Consider the following 23,212-nt stretch of genomic DNA (forward strand, 5'->3'; position numbering starts at 1 on the left):
CGCTTACAGTCACCACGCAGATGAAGGCACAGAGAATACCAGCATGACCAGCGAGGATGAGGCAGAACCAGCTAGCTCCATCAGAAGGACCAGACAAAAGAAATCGAGGACCTTATTGTTAAACAAGGGGCTACCTCTGTAGCATGGACATGGTTTGGTTATGAAAAGTCTGACACGCCCCAGAAAGCTATACTATGCAAATTATGCCACAAACTGGTCCCCGCCACCACTCAAACACGACAAACCTCTTTAACCACCTACACAAGAATCACATGAAAGAGTATGGAGAGAGTTTACGAGTGAAAAGCAAAAAAGAGCCGTCAGGTGCTCAAAATAATCCTTAGACTCAAACGTTAGAACAGGCTTTTCCTCGCAGCACGCCGTGAAATAAATACTCAGAAAGAAAATGGCAGCTGTTTAAACTCATGTCTAAAAATGTATAGTTTCATGCATCGGTCAAAACACTCGACTCCAGGTACACGACGCCCAACTGAAAACACTTCACATAAGTCGAGTTGCCCGAGAATCACAGAATTTACAGAAAATGCACTATTTTGTGATATATATCGTTATCAGGAGAGAAATGTCTTATATTGGGATGTGAGATTTTGGTCATATCACACAGCCCTACAAAGGATTATAATTCACGTAGAGTTGCATACACATAACACCATTCTGTTGCAACAAAAGCAGTTTATAATTAAAGTAACATACATACCTTGAAAAACGAAATCAACCACAACATTAAACTCACCTTGTGTTTGTAGAGAAGGTGGTCAGGGTTTTTCTTCATTTCCTGAGACCAGCTGCTCTGGATTATTACCAGCTTGTATCTTCATCTGTTTTTTCACTTGGTGAAGTCTTTCATTGCTCTGCACTGGAAAATAGTGATGGGATTTCCGGCTCTTTTTAGAGATCCGGCTCTTTCGGTTCGGCTCACTAAAAAGAGCCGGCTCTTTCGGCTCCGAACCGGCTCTTCAGGTTGTTTTGTTGCTTTAATTAATTTATTATTAACAATAATATAAAATTATGCACAAAAGGAATTACTAACGTAAAAACAAGTGGTTTTATTTATATATGTTTATATATAAATATATGCGGTGGCCCCTAGAGACAAAACACGTATAAACTCCAAAACACATTTCTAGCATGAACTGAACTTCCAAAGCAGAGCTACTAGATCACTTAAATCACACAATTGAAAGCATGTGTGTATTGTTTGTGTATTTATACACAGGCACTCATATATATATTCAAATAATTTAAAAAAAAGTTCATTTACCTGTTATTACCACACACCAAATCCGGTCGTTGGTACTTGCTGGCTTGTGTAGCCACAAGATAACAAAGGCTCAACACTGTGCCCAGCATCCTGGAGCACTTCTGTTGTCTTTTGTACGTGTTTTGAGTTTTTATGTGCTTCTGAGCTTTTATATGCTTCTGAGTTTTTACGTGCTTCGGAGTTTGTACGTGTTTTTACGTGTTTTGGAGTTTTTACGTGTTTTGGAGTTTGTACGTGTTTTTACGTGTTTTGGAGTTTGTACATGCTTCAGAGTTCGTACGTGATTTGAAGTTTGTATGTGCTTTGTCTCTAGGGGCCACCGTAAATATACTTTTATTTATTCACTCCACATAAAATGTAATAAATAAATCATCTAATACAAAAATCAACTATTCACATTTCAAGTTTTAACTATTTAAATTTTCAGCTTTTTCCTTTCACAAATTTAAAGTGAAAAGAACACAAAACACTGCAAACCACAACACAATTAAATATAAATTATAATATGAAAACTAAAAGAACATGCATATTCTCTGTCATATGGACCTGCATGAATAAACTTTCTCAATCCTTTATCATCTGCAACTGAAAATAGTTGTGGATGATTACTATACCTTTCTAATGTTGTTGTCCCTGCCTCTCTTTCTCTCTCTCTGGCTCTGTTCCTGTGCTACTGAGTGTAACTACCGCCCCTCCCCCCTCTGCCCAGCGTAAAGCACAAGGCTCGCGTGCAGAGTGAAGCGGAAAAAAAGTGCGAGAGAGAGGCTGAGAGAAAGAAAAAAAAAAACCCACGTGACGGCTCGCGATAAGGAGCCGGCTCGCGTCGTTCACGTCAAAGAGCCGGCTCTAAGAGCCATTTCGTTCGCGAACGACCCATCACTACTGGAAAACCAAAGTGTGTGATCAAAGGTGAAATAAGGGATATTTTTCCACTGCAGGACTTAGAGTCAAGTAGTGATAGCTGTTGAACCATTTCTCAAATAATCTGTAAGGATCTGGATTTTTAAGAAAGATACAAATATCTCTGCTTATATTTGGCTAAAAGCTTGATATAGACAAGGCATATAAAGCCCCTGCACACCAGCACTGCGCTTACATTATAGTTCAATCAAGAAATAGTTATTATTGATTTATTATTGAATTTTTTTTAGTAATAATTATTAGTATTTAATCATATTTGCACAGTGGGGTGACAAAAATATTCCACATACTAGAAATGCTGCTCAACATTTCATAAATTACATTTTCAACAAATGCTGGAGTAAAAACACAGTTACAGGGAAAATGTGTCTGTCTATAAATATTAACTAAACATTTCTATGTGCTACAAAATAGACATGTGGTGAGGTGAAACTATACTTTCAATAATATTACCACTACAGTCTGTTAACCACCGAAATAATCTATGCTGGTCAGCTAGCTAAAAGTATTTACTTTAGCAGCCCAAATCAGAGTGCTGCTAAAGTATCATCAGCAAAAGCTAATGCTACATTAGCATTTGCTAGCGTCAGCCGGGAAGGTCTGAGGGTTAAACTAGGGTTAGTGTAACTTTGCCCGAAACCCTTTAAAGTGTACAGTAGAGCCAACTGTAAAACACGGGTATTGATACAGTACTTATGAGAGTCCTAGAATAATTTCTAGGACCATAAGTTCTCACTTTCCCCAGTTATCCACATCGCTGACTTTCGCTAATTAGCTAGTTAGCAGTCACAGCTGTGTAATACCCAGAGAGACACAGACAGCTAACTATAATATTTATGAAAACTGGTTCAGCCACTGAAGGGCAAAACTGGTGGTATCACAGTAAAAATTATTTTAACATTAACTAAAATAAAGCTTAAGTCATGTTAAACCTAAATAACAATTATTTTTTTAAAAATGAGTCAGCAAAATATTCCTGACTTGTCTGGAGACAGCCGAAACCAGTTAACAAATAAATTAACAATTCTTTCTAAATAAAAACGCAGAGTCTTTTGAAAATTATTATTTTGATAAAAGGAAACATGAGTTTTAATACTTACCACAGAAATTTGAAGGCAGTTTCTCCAACTTCAGAGTCCAAAATCCAGATGAAGCCTGAAAGAAGCCTAATGGCTGCTCTTGCGCTTACTTTTCCCTCCTTTTTGGGTTCTTTTTCCCACAATGCATTGCAGTAGTTGAGAAATACAGAAAAATACCTGTAAATGACTAATACGGAAAATTCCTTCACGTTTATACAGTAGATAGTACTGTATTTTTACGGATTTTTTTTACAGTGCAACATGGGGTGTATTTATAGGTTTTCTTGGAACCTGACTCCGCCCCCTACAGCTATCTTCAAAGGCAATTCTGTGATGTCACAAATGGCTTTGTGACACACACAAACACACATACACACACACATACATACACACACACACACACACACATACACACACACATACACACACATACACACACACAGGCAAGGTACTCTTTGTGTGTATGTAGACGTCATATGTTAATGAACCGATGCATATTCATGTAACCTCAATAAAAGAACAGTGTTACGGGAGAACGAAGAGAGCAACTGGGGTCAAGCGAAGGAACGGCGCCTGTCCGGTTCTCTCCCGTGCACGAGAAACATGAAGAACTTTGCCTACTTGTGTCTTGCTTTGCTGTGTAATTATATTGTCTTCAACGTTCCAGCGAATAGGTTCAAGCTACAAACCTATCACTCTGCTCTCTGCTAAGGTTTTAGAATCACAGTGGAAAGTTTAGAATTATTACTTCGTTTCAAGGAATGAATACAATGTATAGAAGTAGATCAAAAGTGCTAAAACACAACCACTCAGACTTAATAAACAAAAGGAAAATCAGTTCAGTCCAATAATTTTTTATTTGCATAGTGCCAGTTCACAAGAAGATGCTTCAAGGCACTTGATATTGTAAGGTAAAGACCCTACAATATTACAGAAACCCCAACAATCCGAGGACCCCCTATGAGCAAGCACTTGGCGACAGTGGGGAGGAAAAACTGCCTATTAACAGGCAGAGACCTCCGGCAGAACCAGGCTCAGAAAGGGGCAGTCATCTGCCGCGACTGGTTGGGGGTGAGGTAGTGACACAGATGGAACGTGTTCATGTCACTTCCTCACAGCAAACAGATGTTATTATTTAGTGTTGTCTACTATTTTTGGTGTTAAGGGAAATACAGGTCCTCCTGGGTTAGAGAGGTAATTGCCTCAGTGTATTTTTAGCATTGTTTTTAACCATATCTCTTAGTGATTGAGTTTTAATTTTTTAAAAAGTCAGTTTGTGTTTGTTGACCAGTCTAAAAACTGATTATTTCTTTCAATGTATGAATGGGAATTATTGTTTAAAATTGTTCTTTCTGGTGTGGGAACAGGGCAGCAGGGTTCTTACTGGTGTGATGACCCGGCTGATGGGGTCTGTTACTTAATTATGGGGGTGTGTTGGTTAATCTGGAGGGTCTACTGCTTACATTCTGCAATGCCAACGTTTTGCCTACGAGAGGAGGGAGGAAATAAACCTTTTTTTCTGTCTTTTGAGGAATGCTTGAGATGAATCTGGTTGAGCGCCCAACCTCAGACTGCTGATATGATTTCGCCATAGAGTTTGACTTGGCCTTGGTGGAAATCTGAGGTAGCGGGGCGTGCTTTGCGCTGACCTCAAGTGTCAGTTGTTTATTTTCTTCTACAAGGCTGCTGTTCTTAGCCTCATATACAGAAAGGATTCGCTGTGTTGTTACTAACTGCTTTTTGAGGTCGCGATTTTCCCACTCACATCTGTGGAGTTTCTGTATGGCATCTTTGTTTTGAAGTGCAGCCTCCTGATTCAGCGTTGACCGCAGTTCTTTAATTTCTTTGTCCTTTTCTGTGACCAGTTGTTTATATTTGCATAACAGGCGGTCCCGGCGGCGCTGTTCAAATACTAATGCGTGACTGGACATGTGCATTTTTCTTTTAGCGTTAAGTCTGTTTGTTCGCCACTGCGAGAAGATTTTTTCCTGTGTTTTTGCAGCGTATTTGTGCAGCTCAATGGCAACCTTTAAGGAATTCTCCTCACGCAGGTCCTTTACCTGCTTCGTCAGACGGTCAATTTCCTGTTTTTGTCCTTCAATCGTTTGTCTTTGAGTTGAACTCATTTGAATTTCAGTTTCCAGCTCTTTTATGTTTTGTTGCTGCTGAAACACAATTTCTTTGTAGTGTGTGAGCTCTTTGTCCACCTTTTCTTTGTCTGCCAAAATCTGGACCAGCCTTTTCTTAACTACCTTGCGCTCCTTGTTGACACAGGCAAGTTGTTTGGCCTGTGCCGTCTGCGCTTCTGCCTGCTTTTGTTTGATGAGCTCCAGTTGATTTTTCACAGCAAAATACCTGGTCTGAGACTTGGATAGCTCTGCTTGAATCACTTCTCGTTCACTATTCTTTTGTTCTGTGTCTTTTGTCAGTGACTCTATGGTGTCCTTAAATTGACTGATCACGGTCTTAGCCTCAGATAACTCCTTATTAAGTTTTTCATTCCAAAACTCGTCGTGCGTCATCTGTATTTTTAGTCTGTGTTCTGTTTCTTTCAGAGCATTTCTCAGACTGACGATCTCATGATCTTGGGATGTCATTTTCTTGAAGGATTCCCGCCTCTCACTTTCAAGTTTGGCTATTTGTTCATTTTTCATCTGCAGGACTTTCTCCAGGTGTTGCGTGTTAGAAAGCTGCTTTGAGGCTTCCTTTGTCTGACTTTCTATTTCCTCTCGTTTTCCTTTTAACTCTTTTACTAGTTTGTTATTGTCCAAGTCCTTTCCCAAAAGCAAATCTGACAGTTCATTATTTTTCATTATCAATGCGCTTTTCTCCATAATGACCCTGTCCTTTTGCTCTTCAAAATCCTCTGCTTTTTTTTGCCATGTTTTAATTTCAGCTTTTAATTTCTCTTCTAGTGCCTCCACTGTTTTAAGTCTGTCTCTACATTGAAACAGCGTGCTAGCCTCTACAAGATATTCTGATGTCCTTTTTTCAAAGTTGACCCTCTCTTCTTTGAGCTGGTCCTGGACTCTAAGCTCATTTTTTATCTGTTTTTCTTTTTCCTTCAGTTCTTTTACTTTTAGGTTTTTTTCAGTGGTCACTTGCTTTAATTCTTGCTTCAAGGCCTCATTTTCTTTGCTCAGTCTATTGACTTTGCCTTGAAGACGAGACAGAAATTCCACATCTTTTTCTTTCTGCTCCCGTCTCTTTTTTTCAGTGGCATGTTTCCTTTCCAAGTCTTTGCATTTCTTTTGAAGGTCCAGGATTTTTTTCTCATATTTCTCTGATCCTGCAGCCTTCATCTCACATTGAGCCATACGTTTTCTTAGTTGGTCTACTTGTGAGAGATGGGTGCGGGCTTCCTGTTTAAGGCTCGAAATATCATCCACACGTTCTCTACACACCTTAACAAATTTTGATATTGTCTTCTGCTGTTCCTTGTTTAAAGCCATGAGGTGTTTTTCTCTTCTCCTTAATTTTTCAATTTTTTTATGCTGTAATTCTAGTGTGGCAGCTATTTTTAAATGAATGTATTTAATTTGTATTTATATTGTTTGCGCAAAGTTATCAAGTGCAACCAGTTATCTACTCAACTAGGTAATGTGGGTTCCAAATGGAAACTCAAACTTACAGTTTCTGTCAACATGGGGTGTATTTATAGGTTTTCTTGGAACCTGACTCCGCCCCCTACAGCTATCTTCAAAGGCAATTCTGTGATGTCACAAATGGCTTTGTGACACATACATACACACACACACATACACACACACACACACACACACACACACACACACACACACACAGGCAAGGTACTCTTTGTGTGTATGTAGACGTCATATGTTAATGAACCGATGCATATTCATGTAACCTCAATAAAAGAACAGTGTTACGGGAGAACGAAGAGAGCAACTGGGGTCAAGCGAAGGAACGGCGCCTGTCCGGTTCTCTCCCGTGCACGAGAAACATGAAGAACTTTGCCTACTTGTGTCTTGCTTTGCTGTGTAATTATATTGTCTTCAACGTTCCAGCGAATAGGTTCAAGCTACAAACCTATCACTCTGCTCTCTGCTAAGGTTTTAGAATCACAGTGGAAAGTTTAGAATTATTACTTCGTTTCAAGGAATGAATACAATGTATAGAAGTAGATCAAAAGTGCTAAAACACAACCACTCAGACTTAATAAACAAAAGGAAAATCAGTTCAGTCCAATAATTTTTTATTTGCATAGTGCCAGTTCACAAGAAGATGCTTCAAGGCACTTGATATTGTAAGGTAAAGACCCTACAATATTACAGAAACCCCAACAATCCGAGGACCCCCTATGAGCAAGCACTTGGCGACAGTGGGGAGGAAAAACTGCCTATTAACAGGCAGAGACCTCCGGCAGAACCAGGCTCAGAAAGGGGCAGTCATCTGCCGCGACTGGTTGGGGGTGAGGTAGTGACACAGATGGAACGTGTTCATGTCACTTCCTCACAGCAAACAGATGTTATTATTTAGTGTTGTCTACTATTTTTGGTGTTAAGGGAAATACAGGTCCTCCTGGGTTAGAGAGGTAATTGCCTCAGTGTATTTTTAGCATTGTTTTTAACCATATCTCTTAGTGATTGAGTTTTAATTTTTTAAAAAGTCAGTTTGTGTTTGTTGACCAGTCTAAAAACTGATTATTTCTTTCAATGTATGAATGGGAATTATTGTTTAAAATTGTTCTTTCTGGTGTGGGAACAGGGCAGCAGGGTTCTTACTGGTGTGATGACCCGGCTGATGGGGTCTGTTACTTAATTATGGGGGTGTGTTGGTTAATCTGGAGGGTCTACTGCTTACATTCTGCAATGCCAACGTTTTGCCTACGAGAGGAGGGAGGAAATAAACCTTTTTTTCTGTCTTTTGAGGAATGCTTGAGATGAATCTGGTTGAGCGCCCAACCTCAGACTGCTGATATGATTTCGCCATAGAGTTTGACTTGGCCTTGGTGGAAATCTGAGGTAGCGGGGCGTGCTTTGCGCTGACCTCAAGTGTCAGTTGTTTATTTTCTTCTACAAGGCTGCTGTTCTTAGCCTCATATACAGAAAGGATTCGCTGTGTTGTTACTAACTGCTTTTTGAGGTCGCGATTTTCCCACTCACATCTGTGGAGTTTCTGTATGGCATCTTTGTTTTGAAGTGCAGCCTCCTGATTCAGCGTTGACCGCAGTTCTTTAATTTCTTTGTCCTTTTCTGTGACCAGTTGTTTATATTTGCATAACAGGCGGTCCCGGCGGCGCTGTTCAAATACTAATGCGTGACTGGACATGTGCATTTTTCTTTTAGCGTTAAGTCTGTTTGTTCGCCACTGCGAGAAGATTTTTTCCTGTGTTTTTGCAGCGTATTTGTGCAGCTCAATGGCAACCTTTAAGGAATTCTCCTCACGCAGGTCCTTTACCTGCTTCGTCAGACGGTCAATTTCCTGTTTTTGTCCTTCAATCGTTTGTCTTTGAGTTGAACTCATTTGAATTTCAGTTTCCAGCTCTTTTATGTTTTGTTGCTGCTGAAACACAATTTCTTTGTAGTGTGTGAGCTCTTTGTCCACCTTTTCTTTGTCTGCCAAAATCTGGACCAGCCTTTTCTTAACTACCTTGCGCTCCTTGTTGACACAGGCAAGTTGTTTGGCCTGTGCCGTCTGCGCTTCTGCCTGCTTTTGTTTGATGAGCTCCAGTTGATTTTTCACAGCAAAATACCTGGTCTGAGACTTGGATAGCTCTGCTTGAATCACTTCTCGTTCACTATTCTTTTGTTCTGTGTCTTTTGTCAGTGACTCTATGGTGTCCTTAAATTGACTGATCACGGTCTTAGCCTCAGATAACTCCTTATTAAGTTTTTCATTCCAAAACTCGTCGTGCGTCATCTGTATTTTTAGTCTGTGTTCTGTTTCTTTCAGAGCATTTCTCAGACTGACGATCTCATGATCTTGGGATGTCATTTTCTTGAAGGATTCCCGCCTCTCACTTTCAAGTTTGGCTATTTGTTCATTTTTCATCTGCAGGACTTTCTCCAGGTGTTGCGTGTTAGAAAGCTGCTTTGAGGCTTCCTTTGTCTGACTTTCTATTTCCTCTCGTTTTCCTTTTAACTCTTTTACTAGTTTGTTATTGTCCAAGTCCTTTCCCAAAAGCAAATCTGACAGTTCATTATTTTTCATTATCAATGCGCTTTTCTCCATAATGACCCTGTCCTTTTGCTCTTCAAAATCCTCTGCTTTTTTTTGCCATGTTTTAATTTCAGCTTTTAATTTCTCTTCTAGTGCCTCCACTGTTTTAAGTCTGTCTCTACATTGAAACAGCGTGCTAGCCTCTACAAGATATTCTGATGTCCTTTTTTCAAAGTTGACCCTCTCTTCTTTGAGCTGGTCCTGGACTCTAAGCTCATTTTTTATCTGTTTTTCTTTTTCCTTCAGTTCTTTTACTTTTAGGTTTTTTTCAGTGGTCACTTGCTTTAATTCTTGCTTCAAGGCCTCATTTTCTTTGCTCAGTCTATTGACTTTGCCTTGAAGACGAGACAGAAATTCCACATCTTTTTCTTTCTGCTCCCGTCTCTTTTTTTCAGTGGCATGTTTCCTTTCCAAGTCTTTGCATTTCTTTTGAAGGTCCAGGATTTTTTTCTCATATTTCTCTGATCCTGCAGCCTTCATCTCACATTGAGCCATACGTTTTCTTAGTTGGTCTACTTGTGAGAGATGGGTGCGGGCTTCCTGTTTAAGGCTCGAAATATCATCCACACGTTCTCTACACACCTTAACAAATTTTGATATTGTCTTCTGCTGTTCCTTGTTTAAAGCCATGAGGTGTTTTTCTCTTCTCCTTAATTTTTCAATTTTTTTATGCTGTAATTCTAGTGTGGCAGCTATTTTTAAATGAATGTATTTAATTTGTATTTATATTGTTTGCGCAAAGTTATCAAGTGCAACCAGTTATCTACTCAACTAGGTAATGTGGGTTCCAAATGGAAACTCAAACTTACAGTTTCTGTCAACATGGGGTGTATTTATAGGTTTTCTTGGAACCTGACTCCGCCCCCTACAGCTATCTTCAAAGGCAATTCTGTGATGTCACAAATGGCTTTGTGACACATACATACACACACACACATACACACACACACACACACACACACACACACACACACACACACATACACACACACAGGCAAGGTACTCTTTGTGTGTATGTAGACGTCATATGTTAATGAACCGATGCATATTCATGTAACCTCAATAAAAGAACAGTGTTACGGGAGAACGAAGAGAGCAACTGGGGTCAAGCGAAGGAACGGCGCCTGTCCGGTTCTCTCCCGTGCACGAGAAACATGAAGAACTTTGCCTACTTGTGTCTTGCTTTGCTGTGTAATTATATTGTCTTCAACGTTCCAGCGAATAGGTTCAAGCTACAAACCTATCACTCTGCTCTCTGCTAAGGTTTTAGAATCACAGTGGAAAGTTTAGAATTATTACTTCGTTTCAAGGAATGAATACAATGTATAGAAGTAGATCAAAAGTGCTAAAACACAACCACTCAGACTTAATAAACAAAAGGAAAATCAGTTCAGTCCAATAATTTTTTATTTGCATAGTGCCAGTTCACAAGAAGATGCTTCAAGGCACTTGATATTGTAAGGTAAAGACCCTACAATATTACAGAAACCCCAACAATCCGAGGACCCCCTATGAGCAAGCACTTGGCGACAGTGGGGAGGAAAAACTGCCTATTAACAGGCAGAGACCTCCGGCAGAACCAGGCTCAGAAAGGGGCAGTCATCTGCCGCGACTGGTTGGGGGTGAGGTAGTGACACAGATGGAACGTGTTCATGTCACTTCCTCACAGCAAACAGATGTTATTATTTAGTGTTGTCTACTATTTTTGGTGTTAAGGGAAATACAGGTCCTCCTGGGTTAGAGAGGTAATTGCCTCAGTGTATTTTTAGCATTGTTTTTAACCATATCTCTTAGTGATTGAGTTTTAATTTTTTAAAAAGTCAGTTTGTGTTTGTTGACCAGTCTAAAAACTGATTATTTCTTTCAATGTATGAATGGGAATTATTGTTTAAAATTGTTCTTTCTGGTGTGGGAACAGGGCAGCAGGGTTCTTACTGGTGTGATGACCCGGCTGATGGGGTCTGTTACTTAATTATGGGGGTGTGTTGGTTAATCTGGAGGGTCTACTGCTTACATTCTGCAATGCCAACGTTTTGCCTACGAGAGGAGGGAGGAAATAAACCTTTTTTTCTGTCTTTTGAGGAATGCTTGAGATGAATCTGGTTGAGCGCCCAACCTCAGACTGCTGATATGATTTCGCCATAGAGTTTGACTTGGCCTTGGTGGAAATCTGAGGTAGCGGGGCGTGCTTTGCGCTGACCTCAAGTGTCAGTTGTTTATTTTCTTCTACAAGGCTGCTGTTCTTAGCCTCATATACAGAAAGGATTCGCTGTGTTGTTACTAACTGCTTTTTGAGGTCGCGATTTTCCCACTCACATCTGTGGAGTTTCTGTATGGCATCTTTGTTTTGAAGTGCAGCCTCCTGATTCAGCGTTGACCGCAGTTCTTTAATTTCTTTGTCCTTTTCTGTGACCAGTTGTTTATATTTGCATAACAGGCGGTCCCGGCGGCGCTGTTCAAATACTAATGCGTGACTGGACATGTGCATTTTTCTTTTAGCGTTAAGTCTGTTTGTTCGCCACTGCGAGAAGATTTTTTCCTGTGTTTTTGCAGCGTATTTGTGCAGCTCAATGGCAACCTTTAAGGAATTCTCCTCACGCAGGTCCTTTACCTGCTTCGTCAGACGGTCAATTTCCTGTTTTTGTCCTTCAATCGTTTGTCTTTGAGTTGAACTCATTTGAATTTCAGTTTCCAGCTCTTTTATGTTTTGTTGCTGCTGAAACACAATTTCTTTGTAGTGTGTGAGCTCTTTGTCCACCTTTTCTTTGTCTGCCAAAATCTGGACCAGCCTTTTCTTAACTACCTTGCGCTCCTTGTTGACACAGGCAAGTTGTTTGGCCTGTGCCGTCTGCGCTTCTGCCTGCTTTTGTTTGATGAGCTCCAGTTGATTTTTCACAGCAAAATACCTGGTCTGAGACTTGGATAGCTCTGCTTGAATCACTTCTCGTTCACTATTCTTTTGTTCTGTGTCTTTTGTCAGTGACTCTATGGTGTCCTTAAATTGACTGATCACGGTCTTAGCCTCAGATAACTCCTTATTAAGTTTTTCATTCCAAAACTCGTCGTGCGTCATCTGTATTTTTAGTCTGTGTTCTGTTTCTTTCAGAGCATTTCTCAGACTGACGATCTCATGATCTTGGGATGTCATTTTCTTGAAGGATTCCCGCCTCTCACTTTCAAGTTTGGCTATTTGTTCATTTTTCATCTGCAGGACTTTCTCCAGGTGTTGCGTGTTAGAAAGCTGCTTTGAGGCTTCCTTTGTCTGACTTTCTATTTCCTCTCGTTTTCCTTTTAACTCTTTTACTAGTTTGTTATTGTCCAAGTCCTTTCCCAAAAGCAAATCTGACAGTTCATTATTTTTCATTATCAATGCGCTTTTCTCCATAATGACCCTGTCCTTTTGCTCTTCAAAATCCTCTGCTTTTTTTTGCCATGTTTTAATTTCAGCTTTTAATTTCTCTTCTAGTGCCTCCACTGTTTTAAGTCTGTCTCTACATTGAAACAGCGTGCTAGCCTCTACAAGATATTCTGATGTCCTTTTTTCAAAGTTGACCCTCTCTTCTTTGAGCTGGTCCTGGACTCTAAGCTCATTTTTTATCTGTTTTTCTTTTTCCTTCAGTTCTTTTACTTTTAGGTTTTTTTCAGTGGTCACTTGCTTTAATTCTTGCTTCAAGGCCTCATTTTCTTTGCTCAGTCTATTGACTTTGCCTTGAAGACAAGACAGAAATTCCACATCTTTTTCTTTCTGCTCCCGTCTCTTTTTTTCAGTGGCATGTTTCCTTTCCAAGTCTTTGCATTTCTTTTGAAGGTCCAGGATTTTTTTCTCATATTTCTCTGATCCTGCAGCCTTCATCTCACATTGAGCCATACGTTTTCTTAGTTGGTCTACTTGTGAGAGATGGGCGCGGGCTTCCTGTTTAAGGCTCGAAATATCATCCACACGTTCTCTACACACCTTAACAAATTTTGATATTGTCTTCTGCTGTTCCTTGTTTAAAGCCATGAGGTGTTTTTCTCTTCTCCTTAATTTTTCAATTTTTTTATGCTGTAATTCTAGTGTGGCAGCTATTTTTAAATGAATGTATTTAATTTGTATTTATATTGTTTGCGCAAAGTTATCAAGTGCAACCAGTTATCTACTCAACTAGGTAATGTGGGTTCCAAATGGAAACTCAAACTTACAGTTTCTGTCAACATGGGGTGTATTTATAGGTTTTCTTGGAACCTGACTCCGCCCCCTACAGCTATCTTCAAAGGCAATTCTGTGATGTCACAAATGGCTTTGTGACACATACATACACACACACACATACACACACACACACACACACACACACACACACACACACACACATACACACACACAGGCAAGGTACTCTTTGTGTGTATGTAGACGTCATATGTTAATGAACCGATGCATATTCATGTAACCTCAATAAAAGAACAGTGTTACGGGAGAACGAAGAGAGCAACTGGGGTCAAGCGAAGGAACGGCGCCTGTCCGGTTCTCTCCCGTGCACGAGAAACATGAAGAACTTTGCCTACTTGTGTCTTGCTTTGCTGTGTAATTATATTGTCTTCAACGTTCCAGCGAATAGGTTCAAGCTACAAACCTATCACTCTGCTCTCTGCTAAGGTTTTAGAATCACAGTGGAAAGTTTAGAATTATTACTTCGTTTCAAGGAATGAATACAATGTATAGAAGTAGATCAAAAGTGCTAAAACACAACCACTCAGACTTAATAAACAAAAGGAAAATCAGTTCAGTCCAATAATTTTTTATTTGCATAGTGCCAGTTCACAAGAAGATGCTTCAAGGCACTTGATATTGTAAGGTAAAGACCCTACAATATTACAGAAACCCCAACAATCCGAGGACCCCCTATGAGCAAGCACTTGGCGACAGTGGGGAGGAAAAACTGCCTATTAACAGGCAGAGACCTCCGGCAGAACCAGGCTCAGAAAGGGGCAGTCATCTGCCGCGACTGGTTGGGGGTGAGGTAGTGACACAGATGGAACGTGTTCATGTCACTTCCTCACAGCAAACAGATGTTATTATTTAGTGTTGTCTACTATTTTTGGTGTTAAGGGAAATACAGGTCCTCCTGGGTTAGAGAGGTAATTGCCTCAGTGTATTTTTAGCATTGTTTTTAACCATATCTCTTAGTGATTGAGTTTTAATTTTTTAAAAAGTCAGTTTGTGTTTGTTGACCAGTCTAAAAACTGATTATTTCTTTCAATGTATGAATGGGAATTATTGTTTAAAATTGTTCTTTCTGGTGTGGGAACAGGGCAGCAGGGTTCTTACTGGTGTGATGACCCGGCTGATGGGGTCTGTTACTTAATTATGGGGGTGTGTTGGTTAATCTGGAGGGTCTACTGCTTACATTCTGCAATGCCAACGTTTTGCCTACGAGAGGAGGGAGGAAATAAACCTTTTTTTCTGTCTTTTGAGGAATGCTTGAGATGAATCTGGTTGAGCGCCCAACCTCAGACTGCTGATATGATTTCGCCATAGAGTTTGACTTGGCCTTGGTGGAAATCTGAGGTAGCGGGGCGTGCTTTGCGCTGACCTCAAGTGTCAGTTGTTTATTTTCTTCTACAAGGCTGCTGTTCTTAGCCTCATATACAGAAAGGATTCGCTGTGTTGTTACTAACTGCTTTTTGAGGTCGCGATTTTCCCACTCACATCTGTGGAGTTTCTGTATGGCATCTTTGTTTTGAAGTGCAGCCTCCTGATTCAGCGTTGACCGCAGTTCTTTAATTTCTTTGTCCTTTTCTGTGACCAGTTGTTTATATTTGCATAACAGGCGGTCCCGGCGGCGCTGTTCAAATACTAATGCGTGACTGGACATGTGCATTTTTCTTTTAGCGTTAAGTCTGTTTGTTCGCCACTGCGAGAAGATTTTTTCCTGTGTTTTTGCAGCGTATTTGTGCAGCTCAATGGCAACCTTTAAGGAATTCTCCTCACGCAGGTCCTTTACCTGCTTCGTCAGACGGTCAATTTCCTGTTTTTGTCCTTCAATCGTTTGTCTTTGAGTTGAACTCATTTGAATTTCAGTTTCCAGCTCTTTTATGTTTTGTTGCTGCTGAAACACAATTTCTTTGTAGTGTGTGAGCTCTTTGTCCACCTTTTCTTTGTCTGCCAAAATCTGGACCAGCCTTTTCTTAACTACCTTGCGCTCCTTGTTGACACAGGCAAGTTGTTTGGCCTGTGCCGTCTGCGCTTCTGCCTGCTTTTGTTTGATGAGCTCCAGTTGATTTTTCACAGCAAAATACCTGGTCTGAGACTTGGATAGCTCTGCTTGAATCACTTCTCGTTCACTATTCTTTTGTTCTGTGTCTTTTGTCAGTGACTCTATGGTGTCCTTAAATTGACTGATCACGGTCTTAGCCTCAGATAACTCCTTATTAAGTTTTTCATTCCAAAACTCGTCGTGCGTCATCTGTATTTTTAGTCTGTGTTCTGTTTCTTTCAGAGCATTTCTCAGACTGACGATCTCATGATCTTGGGATGTCATTTTCTTGAAGGATTCCCGCCTCTCACTTTCAAGTTTGGCTATTTGTTCATTTTTCATCTGCAGGACTTTCTCCAGGTGTTGCGTGTTAGAAAGCTGCTTTGAGGCTTCCTTTGTCTGACTTTCTATTTCCTCTCGTTTTCCTTTTAACTCTTTTACTAGTTTGTTATTGTCCAAGTCCTTTCCCAAAAGCAAATCTGACAGTTCATTATTTTTCATTATCAATGCGCTTTTCTCCATAATGACCCTGTCCTTTTGCTCTTCAAAATCCTCTGCTTTTTTTTGCCATGTTTTAATTTCAGCTTTTAATTTCTCTTCTAGTGCCTCCACTGTTTTAAGTCTGTCTCTACATTGAAACAGCGTGCTAGCCTCTACAAGATATTCTGATGTCCTTTTTTCAAAGTTGACCCTCTCTTCTTTGAGCTGGTCCTGGACTCTAAGCTCATTTTTTATCTGTTTTTCTTTTTCCTTCAGTTCTTTTACTTTTAGGTTTTTTTCAGTGGTCACTTGCTTTAATTCTTGCTTCAAGGCCTCATTTTCTTTGCTCAGTCTATTGACTTTGCCTTGAAGACGAGACAGAAATTCCACATCTTTTTCTTTCTGCTCCCGTCTCTTTTTTTCAGTGGCATGTTTCCTTTCCAAGTCTTTGCATTTCTTTTGAAGGTCCAGGATTTTTTTCTCATATTTCTCTGATCCTGCAGCCTTCATCTCACATTGAGCCATACGTTTTCTTAGTTGGTCTACTTGTGAGAGATGGGCGCGGGCTTCCTGTTTAAGGCTCGAAATATCATCCACACGTTCTCTACACACCTTAACAAATTTTGATATTGTCTTCTGCTGTTCCTTGTTTAAAGCCATGAGGTGTTTTTCTCTTCTCCTTAATTTTTCAATTTTTTTATGCTGTAATTCTAGTGTGGCAGCTATTTTTAAATGAATGTATTTAATTTGTATTTATATTGTTTGCGCAAAGTTATCAAGTGCAACCAGTTATCTACTCAACTAGGTAATGTGGGTTCCAAATGGAAACTCAAACTTACAGTTTCTGTCAACATGGGGTGTATTTATAGGTTTTCTTGGAACCTGACTCCGCCCCCTACAGCTATCTTCAAAGGCAATTCTGTGATGTCACAAATGGCTTTGTGACACATACATACACACACACACATACACACACACACACACACACACACACACACACACATACACACACACAGGCAAGGTACTCTTTGTGTGTATGTAGACGTCATATGTTAATGAACCGATGCATATTCATGTAACCTCAATAAAAGAACAGTGTTACGGGAGAACGAAGAGAGCAACTGGGGTCAAGCGAAGGAACGGCGCCTGTCCGGTTCTCTCCCGTGCACGAGAAACATGAAGAACTTTGCCTACTTGTGTCTTGCTTTGCTGTGTAATTATATTGTCTTCAACGTTCCAGCGAATAGGTTCAAGCTACAAACCTATCACTCTGCTCTCTGCTAAGGTTTTAGAATCACAGTGGAAAGTTTAGAATTATTACTTCGTTTCAAGGAATGAATACAATGTATAGAAGTAGATCAAAAGTGCTAAAACACAACCACTCAGACTTAATAAACAAAAGGAAAATCAGTTCAGTCCAATAATTTTTTATTTGCATAGTGCCAGTTCACAAGAAGATGCTTCAAGGCACTTGATATTGTAAGGTAAAGACCCTACAATATTACAGAAACCCCAACAATCCGAGGACCCCCTATGAGCAAGCACTTGGCGACAGTGGGGAGGAAAAACTGCCTATTAACAGGCAGAGACCTCCGGCAGAACCAGGCTCAGAAAGGGGCAGTCATCTGCCGCGACTGGTTGGGGGTGAGGTAGTGACACAGATGGAACGTGTTCATGTCACTTCCTCACAGCAAACAGATGTTATTATTTAGTGTTGTCTACTATTTTTGGTGTTAAGGGAAATACAGGTCCTCCTGGGTTAGAGAGGTAATTGCCTCAGTGTATTTTTAGCATTGTTTTTAACCATATCTCTTAGTGATTGAGTTTTAATTTTTTAAAAAGTCAGTTTGTGTTTGTTGACCAGTCTAAAAACTGATTATTTCTTTCAATGTATGAATGGGAATTATTGTTTAAAATTGTTCTTTCTGGTGTGGGAACAGGGCAGCAGGGTTCTTACTGGTGTGATGACCCGGCTGATGGGGTCTGTTACTTAATTATGGGGGTGTGTTGGTTAATCTGGAGGGTCTACTGCTTACATTCTGCAATGCCAACGTTTTGCCTACGAGAGGAGGGAGGAAATAAACCTTTTTTTCTGTCTTTTGAGGAATGCTTGAGATGAATCTGGTTGAGCGCCCAACCTCAGACTGCTGATATGATTTCGCCATAGAGTTTGACTTGGCCTTGGTGGAAATCTGAGGTAGCGGGGCGTGCTTTGCGCTGACCTCAAGTGTCAGTTGTTTATTTTCTTCTACAAGGCTGCTGTTCTTAGCCTCATATACAGAAAGGATTCGCTGTGTTGTTACTAACTGCTTTTTGAGGTCGCGATTTTCCCACTCACATCTGTGGAGTTTCTGTATGGCATCTTTGTTTTGAAGTGCAGCCTCCTGATTCAGCGTTGACCGCAGTTCTTTAATTTCTTTGTCCTTTTCTGTGACCAGTTGTTTATATTTGCATAACAGGCGGTCCCGGCGGCGCTGTTCAAATACTAATGCGTGACTGGACATGTGCATTTTTCTTTTAGCGTTAAGTCTGTTTGTTCGCCACTGCGAGAAGATTTTTTCCTGTGTTTTTGCAGCGTATTTGTGCAGCTCAATGGCAACCTTTAAGGAATTCTCCTCACGCAGGTCCTTTACCTGCTTCGTCAGACGGTCAATTTCCTGTTTTTGTCCTTCAATCGTTTGTCTTTGAGTTGAACTCATTTGAATTTCAGTTTCCAGCTCTTTTATGTTTTGTTGCTGCTGAAACACAATTTCTTTGTAGTGTGTGAGCTCTTTGTCCACCTTTTCTTTGTCTGCCAAAATCTGGACCAGCCTTTTCTTAACTACCTTGCGCTCCTTGTTGACACAGGCAAGTTGTTTGGCCTGTGCCGTCTGCGCTTCTGCCTGCTTTTGTTTGATGAGCTCCAGTTGATTTTTCACAGCAAAATACCTGGTCTGAGACTTGGATAGCTCTGCTTGAATCACTTCTCGTTCACTATTCTTTTGTTCTGTGTCTTTTGTCAGTGACTCTATGGTGTCCTTAAATTGACTGATCACGGTCTTAGCCTCAGATAACTCCTTATTAAGTTTTTCATTCCAAAACTCGTCGTGCGTCATCTGTATTTTTAGTCTGTGTTCTGTTTCTTTCAGAGCATTTCTCAGACTGACGATCTCATGATCTTGGGATGTCATTTTCTTGAAGGATTCCCGCCTCTCACTTTCAAGTTTGGCTATTTGTTCATTTTTCATCTGCAGGACTTTCTCCAGGTGTTGCGTGTTAGAAAGCTGCTTTGAGGCTTCCTTTGTCTGACTTTCTATTTCCTCTCGTTTTCCTTTTAACTCTTTTACTAGTTTGTTATTGTCCAAGTCCTTTCCCAAAAGCAAATCTGACAGTTCATTATTTTTCATTATCAATGCGCTTTTCTCCATAATGACCCTGTCCTTTTGCTCTTCAAAATCCTCTGCTTTTTTTTGCCATGTTTTAATTTCAGCTTTTAATTTCTCTTCTAGTGCCTCCACTGTTTTAAGTCTGTCTCTACATTGAAACAGCGTGCTAGCCTCTACAAGATATTCTGATGTCCTTTTTTCAAAGTTGACCCTCTCTTCTTTGAGCTGGTCCTGGACTCTAAGCTCATTTTTTATCTGTTTTTCTTTTTCCTTCAGTTCTTTTACTTTTAGGTTTTTTTCAGTGGTCACTTGCTTTAATTCTTGCTTCAAGGCCTCATTTTCTTTGCTCAGTCTATTGACTTTGCCTTGAAGACGAGACAGAAATTCCACATCTTTTTCTTTCTGCTCCCGTCTCTTTTTTTCAGTGGCATGTTTCCTTTCCAAGTCTTTGCATTTCTTTTGAAGGTCCAGGATTTTTTTCTCATATTTCTCTGATCCTGCAGCCTTCATCTCACATTGAGCCATACGTTTTCTTAGTTGGTCTACTTGTGAGAGATGGGCGCGGGCTTCCTGTTTAAGGCTCGAAATATCATCCACACGTTCTCTACACACCTTAACAAATTTTGATATTGTCTTCTGCTGTTCCTTGTTTAAAGCCATGAGGTGTTTTTCTCTTCTCCTTAATTTTTCAATTTTTTTATGCTGTAATTCTAGTGTGGCAGCTATTTTTAAATGAATGTATTTAATTTGTATTTATATTGTTTGCGCAAAGTTATCAAGTGCAACCAGTTATCTACTCAACTAGGTAATGTGGGTTCCAAATGGAAACTCAAACTTACAGTTTCTGTCAACATGGGGTGTATTTATAGGTTTTCTTGGAACCTGACTCCGCCCCCTACAGCTATCTTCAAAGGCAATTCTGTGATGTCACAAATGGCTTTGTGACACATACATACACACACACACATACACACACACACACACACACACACACACACACACACACACACATACACACACACAGGCAAGGTACTCTTTGTGTGTATGTAGACGTCATATGTTAATGAACCGATGCATATTCATGTAACCTCAATAAAAGAACAGTGTTACGGGAGAACGAAGAGAGCAACTGGGGTCAAGCGAAGGAACGGCGCCTGTCCGGTTCTCTCCCGTGCACGAGAAACATGAAGAACTTTGCCTACTTGTGTCTTGCTTTGCTGTGTAATTATATTGTCTTCAACGTTCCAGCGAATAGGTTCAAGCTACAAACCTATCACTCTGCTCTCTGCTAAGGTTTTAGAATCACAGTGGAAAGTTTAGAATTATTACTTCGTTTCAAGGAATGAATACAATGTATAGAAGTAGATCAAAAGTGCTAAAACACAACCACTCAGACTTAATAAACAAAAGGAAAATCAGTTCAGTCCAATAATTTTTTATTTGCATAGTGCCAGTTCACAAGAAGATGCTTCAAGGCACTTGATATTGTAAGGTAAAGACCCTACAATATTACAGAAACCCCAACAATCCGAGGACCCCCTATGAGCAAGCACTTGGCGACAGTGGGGAGGAAAAACTGCCTATTAACAGGCAGAGACCTCCGGCAGAACCAGGCTCAGAAAGGGGCAGTCATCTGCCGCGACTGGTTGGGGGTGAGGTAGTGACACAGATGGAACGTGTTCATGTCACTTCCTCACAGCAAACAGATGTTATTATTTAGTGTTGTCTACTATTTTTGGTGTTAAGGGAAATACAGGTCCTCCTGGGTTAGAGAGGTAATTGCCTCAGTGTATTTTTAGCATTGTTTTTAACCATATCTCTTAGTGATTGAGTTTTAATTTTTTAAAAAGTCAGTTTGTGTTTGTTGACCAGTCTAAAAACTGATTATTTCTTTCAATGTATGAATGGGAATTATTGTTTAAAATTGTTCTTTCTGGTGTGGGAACAGGGCAGCAGGGTTCTTACTGGTGTGATGACCCGGCTGATGGGGTCTGTTACTTAATTATGGGGGTGTGTTGGTTAATCTGGAGGGTCTACTGCTTACATTCTGCAATGCCAACGTTTTGCCTACGAGAGGAGGGAGGAAATAAACCTTTTTTTCTGTCTTTTGAGGAATGCTTGAGATGAATCTGGTTGAGCGCCCAACCTCAGACTGCTGATATGATTTCGCCATAGAGTTTGACTTGGCCTTGGTGGAAATCTGAGGTAGCGGGGCGTGCTTTGCGCTGACCTCAAGTGTCAGTTGTTTATTTTCTTCTACAAGGCTGCTGTTCTTAGCCTCATATACAGAAAGGATTCGCTGTGTTGTTACTAACTGCTTTTTGAGGTCGCGATTTTCCCACTCACATCTGTGGAGTTTCTGTATGGCATCTTTGTTTTGAAGTGCAGCCTCCTGATTCAGCGTTGACCGCAGTTCTTTAATTTCTTTGTCCTTTTCTGTGACCAGTTGTTTATATTTGCATAACAGGCGGTCCCGGCGGCGCTGTTCAAATACTAATGCGTGACTGGACATGTGCATTTTTCTTTTAGCGTTAAGTCTGTTTGTTCGCCACTGCGAGAAGATTTTTTCCTGTGTTTTTGCAGCGTATTTGTGCAGCTCAATGGCAACCTTTAAGGAATTCTCCTCACGCAGGTCCTTTACCTGCTTCGTCAGACGGTCAATTTCCTGTTTTTGTCCTTCAATCGTTTGTCTTTGAGTTGAACTCATTTGAATTTCAGTTTCCAGCTCTTTTATGTTTTGTTGCTGCTGAAACACAATTTCTTTGTAGTGTGTGAGCTCTTTGTCCACCTTTTCTTTGTCTGCCAAAATCTGGACCAGCCTTTTCTTAACTACCTTGCGCTCCTTGTTGACACAGGCAAGTTGTTTGGCCTGTGCCGTCTGCGCTTCTGCCTGCTTTTGTTTGATGAGCTCCAGTTGATTTTTCACAGCAAAATACCTGGTCTGAGACTTGGATAGCTCTGCTTGAATCACTTCTCGTTCACTATTCTTTTGTTCTGTGTCTTTTGTCAGTGACTCTATGGTGTCCTTAAATTGACTGATCACGGTCTTAGCCTCAGATAACTCCTTATTAAGTTTTTCATTCCAAAACTCGTCGTGCGTCATCTGTATTTTTAGTCTGTGTTCTGTTTCTTTCAGAGCATTTCTCAGACTGACGATCTCATGATCTTGGGATGTCATTTTCTTGAAGGATTCCCGCCTCTCACTTTCAAGTTTGGCTATTTGTTCATTTTTCATCTGCAGGACTTTCTCCAGGTGTTGCGTGTTAGAAAGCTGCTTTGAGGCTTCCTTTGTCTGACTTTCTATTTCCTCTCGTTTTCCTTTTAACTCTTTTACTAGTTTGTTATTGTCCAAGTCCTTTCCCAAAAGCAAATCTGACAGTTCATTATTTTTCATTATCAATGCGCTTTTCTCCATAATGACCCTGTCCTTTTGCTCTTCAAAATCCTCTGCTTTTTTTTGCCATGTTTTAATTTCAGCTTTTAATTTCTCTTCTAGTGCCTCCACTGTTTTAAGTCTGTCTCTACATTGAAACAGCGTGCTAGCCTCTACAAGATATTCTGATGTCCTTTTTTCAAAGTTGACCCTCTCTTCTTTGAGCTGGTCCTGGACTCTAAGCTCATTTTTTATCTGTTTTTCTTTTTCCTTCAGTTCTTTTACTTTTAGGT

Source organism: Rhamphochromis sp. 'chilingali' (assembly GCF_963969265.1).
Source record: "Rhamphochromis sp. 'chilingali' genome assembly, chromosome: 8".
Classification (NCBI taxonomy): domain Eukaryota; kingdom Metazoa; phylum Chordata; class Actinopteri; order Cichliformes; family Cichlidae; genus Rhamphochromis; species Rhamphochromis sp. 'chilingali'.